Raw genomic sequence first — 7856 nt, 5'->3', positions numbered from 1 at the left:
ATCATCAGTTTGATCATTAGACAAAGAAAGCGGGGTAAGCAAGTGGGGTAAGGAACAGTGAATAAAGAATCAAATAGTCGAATAATCAGAATGATGTCAATAATACAAGACTTCATGTGAAAAGTGATTCATCTTTATGTTATCCATCTTAGCTGGGATTCCCATAGAATTTGTATGGGATTCTCAGCTGAGTTGGGTAGTTAAGAGATGATTGCTTTAGTTAGTAAGGATTCCTGATTTCCAGCCAACAGAAACAGCCTGGTTTGATAATCTTATAATATAATATAAAAAGACTAGGACAAGCAGAAAAAGAGATATAATATATATAATTAAAGACTAGAGATATATATTCTAGATCAGATATAGAAGATAATCATAGACATAGCTGTACTGTAACTAATCTTATATTTAAATATATTTACTGCCAAGGTAGTAAAGATCTTCTAATTATAGCAGGCTTATAATATAGTATAATTAATTATCTAGATTATTACTTTTAGCATTCTATTGTGCTTTTCATGTAGTTAATAAGAATTTTAAATATATTTTCTTAATATTATGATAATCTGAGCCCCGCAGAGCGGTTACCAATTTTAGATATATAAGATATAATATAAATCAGATGATTTTTAAGTGCTAGCTAGACGACTTTTTAGGTCCATGTAATATGGTTTATTCTGAAAGATTAATACTGTATCTTAGTTTATCTGTTTTCTAGAACTGGACTTTTTTAAATCCAACTTCTATAAATCCAACTTCTGCAAACCCAATTTCTGTAAACCTAACTTCCGTAAATATAACTTCTGTAAACCTAACTTCTGTAAACACAACTTCTGTAAATCCAACTTCTGTAAACCCAACTTCTCTAAATTAGTATACTTACTTACCTTGTACTCTGTAATGAAGCTTTCTAAATTAAGTTCTTGATCACGGCTGTCTATGGGAAGTAATTTAATATACCTTTATTATATTAACTTGTTCAAGCCTGGTGGTGGGAAGTCTTATTTATTATATAGATCAAGATATATACAGAAGATATAATTTACTAGGAAAGGATAAGTAATATATTTTATAAATCTAATTATATTTATAATTTTTTTACCATACTAAGGGATATTTTGATAGAGATGAAGTAAGAAAGTAAGAATAAAAATAAAGAATATTATAAAAAACTATAAAAATAACTAGATTATATTTTAGATTTAAATTAAGGGAACAATTTATATCTCTGAATATTAAAATATAATTATAGGATACTGGATATTAAGTTTATTAAGAAGAAGGTTAATATATACTAGAACTTTTTATAATAAATCAAAATTTACTAAATACAAGCTAAGAAATTCTTTTGAAGTAATAGTAAGGCCTTGCTGCTCTATTATTAAGCTGTAAAAAGAGAAAGAAAATAGGCTGGTATATAAAAGATAACCAGGAAAAGAAGCTTATAAAGATGCTTTAAATATATTCTAGAAAAGAAAGAATAATCATAAAATTCTTCTTAGATCTGGAATATAAAATTTGGTTTAGCCAGCTGTAAGCTGTGTTATTTATTTTTAAAAGTCTTTTTTAATTCTGTTAAAGAATATAATTTAATTTTAAAAGCTATTCTGGTAATGCTGAAGAGTAAATAGCTTTCTAAGATATTTATTATTAAGAAAGATACTACTATTATAAGAGCTAGACTGTTTTTATATCAGCCTTTGCTCATGCTATACCCTGCTATCTATTATAGAAGATAAGACTTACTTTTATTTAAGCTGCTATAATATTACTGCTTATTATTTTAATTTCTTACAGTCTGAGGCAGTAAAATAGTATTTTAGATAATAAAGTAATCTCCCAGGTATATATTAGGAAGTTAGTAGAGATTTCACCTGTACTAAAAATCAAGCCTTATCTTATGGAAGAATAAGCTTTATATTTTAGAAGTATATCTTATCTATTAAGATAGGTGGCAGGATGTTATATGAGCAAAGGCTGGTATGGTAATAACTTTTTTTTACTATAATTTTATTTATAAACTGTTTATAATATTCTCTATAAAATACTTAGATTAATCTGTCCTGAAGCTTAAAATATCTGCCTTAGACTGTGATAGGAAATCTTATATAAATACTATAGATAGTAGATATTAAAACAGCAGGTACTGAGGCTTTTACTTGTTTTTAAAGCAAGCTTTACTTGATAGAATATAGAGTAAGTGTAGTTTTAGCTAGTGTGGCTGTAGTATCTTTCTGATTAGGTCTACTAAATTAAAGAGAAAAGTTATTGAAGTCTAATAAAATATTAGGCTAATAATGAATTCTATAGAGATAGCTAATTATTAATAAGATCTTAAACAGGATATGTACAGAGTATTATTATTTATAAATCTGTAGAGCTATATTACTGATTTATATGAATTAACAGTTGGCAGCAAGTATTATTGTAATTAGATATTATATTATATGATAGTGTTAGTAATACTGTAAAATATTTTATTATCCTGCTTTGGATATTGACTATAAAAGATTAATTTAATTAGATTATATATTTTTTCTTGACTGTCTATCTCTTATCTTAAAAATTCTTTGGGTGTTGCTCATGAGCTTTTAAGTATTAGATTAATTATTTATTATAATTATCTATATATGATGTAAGATACTGTTCTTGAAGATTATAAAAAGTAACTTTTCAGCAAGCTACTTATTTACTTTAAAGATAAAGTTATTTGAAGACTCTTTTAATAGAGACTGGGACTGATTTTTAATTACAGCAGACTTTATATCTTTAGATTATCTACTTAAATTATTATAATAACTAGAAAAGACTTCTTGGTATAGTGTCTTTAAGCTGTTATATACAGTACTGACATAATACTGGTAGGAATTATAATAGGAAATACTTCCTGTAGATAATGATTAATTAAAGAATATTACTGAATATATATTACTTAATTTAATTAAAAAGATAATCTATGATCAGCTACTCCTGTGTAGGGATTATGAAGAAGTAGTATTTTTTAAAATAGATTATAAAATTTAGAATATTAAGAAAAGTCATGGCATTATAAGACTTCCTGCAGGCATTTCTGTAATAATATATAAAGACTATTATTTTCTTAATTAAACAATATCTGCGCTATAATTGTGTTATATTTTATTTGAAACTCTATATAATAAAATATCTCTATCTTCATGTATTCTGTAGTATTTATATGTCTGATTCTTTTTTTCTATTTTCACAGGTTACTTTTATTAATAGTGTTAGTGATAGCATCCTTAAAAACGGCATGAACTTGGTCTAATTTGAAGCCTGAATTATATATATATAGAAATAGCAGTATTACAGCAGATCCTATATCTAATCAAATAATTATATTATCTTTACTCTGATCTCTAGGAAACCTGGATTATATACAGTCTATTATCTCAGAATCCACTATATACTACGGTGCATGGTGAATAGCGTTTACAGCTTAGACAGGAAATATTTTATTAATATTTCTCTATCATGCCGTGGAAAATTCAAATAAGCCAGGATATTTAGCTGTCGTGCTAGATTAATAATCTAGTAAATTCTTTGAAAGAGTAATTAGTAAAGATAAGTAGTATATAATTAATTATAACTGTACCAGCATCTATCCTATCTAATTCTATAGAATTCTTAGTTAAAAAATTATTATTATATACTATATAAGCAGACAAGTAGATCTTTTAAAATAGCTTTCTCTCAGATTAGGCGGCTAGGTAGTTTAGTTATTTAAAGATTTCTAGCTGATCAAGACAGGAGACATGTATTATTATTATATATTTCTAGATATTTATTATTTTGAAACTCTGAATCACGTGTTTGAAGTGCTTGTTTTCAAAGCTGATAGAGTAGAAAGCCAGCTTATCTAAGTTCAGCTTATAAATTTCAAGGTTAAATTTACTGCCAGAGATATTTTTATTAATATGATATATTAATATATTACATTTTGATAATATATTAAAGTCTAAGGATTACTTAGCTAGAAGACAGGCTCTAGTATACTTAAGTCTTTTAATTATCTTTATCTATTTATCAAGAAGAGATAATTCTTTCTTTATATAAACTGAGAATTCTAGATAAGTATAAAGATTAATATTAAATATTATAGTAATAAGCCATGCAAGGGGAAACTGTGACAAGAGAATATTTATTAGACTTAGAAGTAAGGAATTGAGTTTAGAGAAGTTGAGTTGAGAGGAGTTGAGTTAAGAGTTAAGTTTAGAGGAGTTAGGTTTAGAGGAGTTAGATTTAGAGGATTCAGGTTTTAAGAAGTTGGGTTTAATAAAAGTTAGGTTTTAAGAAGCTGGGTTTAAGAGAATTAGGTTTTTAGAAGTTAGATTTTAAGAAGTTAGGTTTGGAGGAGTTGGGTTTGGAGAAGTTAGGTTTTAAGAAATTAGATTTAACAAAAATTAGATTTTAAGAAGCTGGGTTTAAGAGAATTGGGTTTTCAGAAGTTAGGTTTTGAGAAATTAGGTTTCAAGAAGTTGGGTTTCAAGGAGTTGGGTTTTAAGAAGTTGGATTTAATAAAAGTTAGGTTTTGAGAAGCTGGGTTTAAGAGAGTTAGGTTTTCAGAAGTTAGATTTTAAGAAGTTAGGTTTCGAGGAGTTAGGTTTTAAGAAGTTAGGTTTTAAAAAATTGGGTTTCAAGAAGTTAGATTTTAAGAAATTAGGTTTCGAGGAGAGGTTTAATATATTAGATTTAGTAAAATAGCTAGTAGCTGGGCTTATCTCTGCCAGCTGCCATATTATTTATAACACAGGATTAGGCTAATATTGTCAAGGAAAACTAGCTAATACTTATTACTAGCTTGGGGCTGTAGCTATTATGTACTTTTATTTACTAATTAATAATATATTAAAGACTGGCACGAAACCTGTCTGAATTTTAAATAATAAATCTATTAAACTACTAGATAGGGATTTGCTATTAATTATATATTATTATTAGTGTCTACTACTAGTGTGCCTGTATTACTGTATAAGCAGGAAAGAAGATCTAGATCAAGCAGAACTTTGAGATCTGAGCTAAGCTAAGCCTTTAGTTATATATACATTATATATCTTGGTCTAAAAGTACTAAGAATAATCTTTCTTTAAGTTTTTTTAATATACAGTACTAGGATCTAGTAGGTGCAGACATGATAACTACTAGATCTTAGTATTTTATTAGCTAATTAATAGTAGTTAAAAATTTACTTGATAAGATTAAAGCTGGCAGATAGCACCTGGCTAATATAGTAAATTAATATATTATTAGTAAAAAATAGAAGTTATAAGAAGGATAATATTCTTTAAAGTAACTGAATTATATCTACTCTTTCTAAGTTACTTATAAGCTATTATAATAAAATGTACCACAGTCTTCAGTAGATAAATTAATAATTTTATCTGTTTATACTGATATATTATTTTTCTTAAATTATTATGCTTTCAGCTGAAGCAGCTACTCTAGGACTTAAAAATCTATAGTATTTTCTCTAAGATATATTTTATTAAGAATCTAGCTCCGGTATACTTTTTTAAATATAGGTATACTGTCCTAATTCCTGAAGAGTTAATTTCTTGGATATATCCTGAAGCTTTACAGTAATTACTTCTATTATAGTATATTGATCCTCCAAGGATGACTTTTAAGGTATTAAGTATAAATTATATACTTTTCTGTTTAAAATACTAATAGAAGTAATAGATATAAGTATAATTTTTGATTTATTAGATATAGTAGTACAGTTATAGACTCAGTATCTATTCATATATTATTTAAATTATTGCTACTAAAACTATTATAAGAGTAGATAAATTATAATTATTTAGATTAGTATAGTAACTAGTTAAAGCCTTAATGAATGATATTTTGGCTAGTTTAGTAGAAATTCTGAATATAGCTGGTTATAAATGTAATACAGGTATTAATATTATTAAATTAAAATTAAACTATAATTTTAATAATTTTAGCAGAACTCACGTGACCTGTAAAACCTTGTTTCTCGAATAATTAAATCTTAATTATATTTTTCTGAGAGTCCCAAGATAGAAGGATTCAAGAGTATTTTAAAAGTTTAATTTTAATTTGAAAGGTTGTTTTATTTTAACTTTATTAAAAATATTAGACTAAATTATATTCCTGTAAGGTTTCTGAGTTATGATAATCTAGATTTATAATTAAAATACTATAAAACTCTAGAATAAAAATATATAATATTTGAGTAGTGTACTGTCCTGAACAGGCTAAGATAACTGTAAATTAAAGCTAGTATATAAAGTTATATTTATCTAGTTCTTTTTCTATTAAAATAGTATTTATTAAAGTTATATAGTATATAAGAAAAATAAGTAGATCATACTTATAATTATAGATTCCAGATTATCATGAGTAGTTCTCTAGTAAAGGCTAATTATATAAGAGATTTTACTAATAATCTACTTCACCAGGTTTACTTTTTCTGAGTCCTGGTAATTATATGACTTGAATATGACATGGCAGTAAATTATATTACTAATAAAGTTTAGTAATAGTTAGTAGTCTACTGTTAGAATAGTTAGTGGGTTTTCAGATTTATTTTATTCTAGTCCTGGTAACAGGAGCATCTTTCTTCTAGAAGAATTATTTTTTTATTTTACTATTCTACTTCATTCCGCTTGTATGTTTCTAGTTATTTATTATTTTAATTAAATTATTTAAACCAATTATTTCTCTGCTCTATAAGCTTTATTCTTACTTTATTAATTTCTTATTATTTACTACCTGCAGCTTGGTTTCTGAAGTTATTCTTATCTTGATTTTTATAATTCTATTTCTTATTTTTCTGGTTTCTGTATTTTTATCTCAAGCTTTTTACTTAATTATAATACTTTTAATACTATGTATATGGCTTTATAATGTTTTTTATTTCTTTACAAAGTATAATTTATAAAAGTCAAAGATAAGTTTGATTGAGTCTACTTTCTTAATTCTATTTAAATTATTTTGAAATATTATTACAGCTTCAGATTTAACAATTATAATCTTTTTAAAATAAAGTATGGCTTCAGCCTGCTAAAGAGATTTAATATTTTGGATTTAATAGATAGTACTATGCTGCTGATTTATAACTAGATAAGCTGGAGCTAGTATATATATTTTAATAATTTTATAATATACAGCTATCTGTATTTCTTCATGATCCTTATATTAGTCTTTCTGTAATCGGGACTGGAATAACTGGGATTATCTTTTAATTAAGAGAAGATTATACTATTAAAAAAGTTAAGTAATATTAATCTCAGCCTCTTCAAGACTGCCAGGAGATTGAATATATTAATGAAATAAACTAGTATATTCTGGAGAGAGAGATCGAGGCCTTCAAATATCTGGATAGCTATAAAGGAATTATTTCTTATTTTTAAATATTCTAATATAAAATAGAGCTAGTCCTTGTACAAGAAGATCTTGAGACTTATTTAAAAACTTATCTAGAGTATGAGGACTTCTTGAAAATAACTTAGATTTTAAGTCTTATTAAGATATTCTCTTATATTTATTCTTGCAAGATATTTGTTAATAATATTATTTTTTATAATATTTTAATTATAGATAAACAGCTTAAACTTATAGATTTTAGCTAGTCTATTATATTATCTCTTGATATTAATATTACTTCTGTAACTGAGAATAATATAAATATTAAGATTAAGATATTTTATTTTAGCTGGATTCTCTTCTCTATTATATCTTGGCATATCTATGAATATTATTTTTTTAGTCCTGAGAATTCTGGTCTATGTTAGCCTGAAGTAGATTTATTTCTAAATATTAATAATATTTTATATAGAAGAATAATCAGGAAGTGTTAACATGGTAAATAT

The sequence above is a fragment of the Aspergillus neoniger genome (assembly GCF_003184625.1).
Source record: "Aspergillus neoniger CBS 115656 unplaced genomic scaffold BO87scaffold_87, whole genome shotgun sequence".
Classification (NCBI taxonomy): domain Eukaryota; kingdom Fungi; phylum Ascomycota; class Eurotiomycetes; order Eurotiales; family Aspergillaceae; genus Aspergillus; species Aspergillus neoniger.
The sequence above is the reverse complement of the archived record's forward strand: the minus strand, read 5'-3'. Positions refer to the sequence as shown.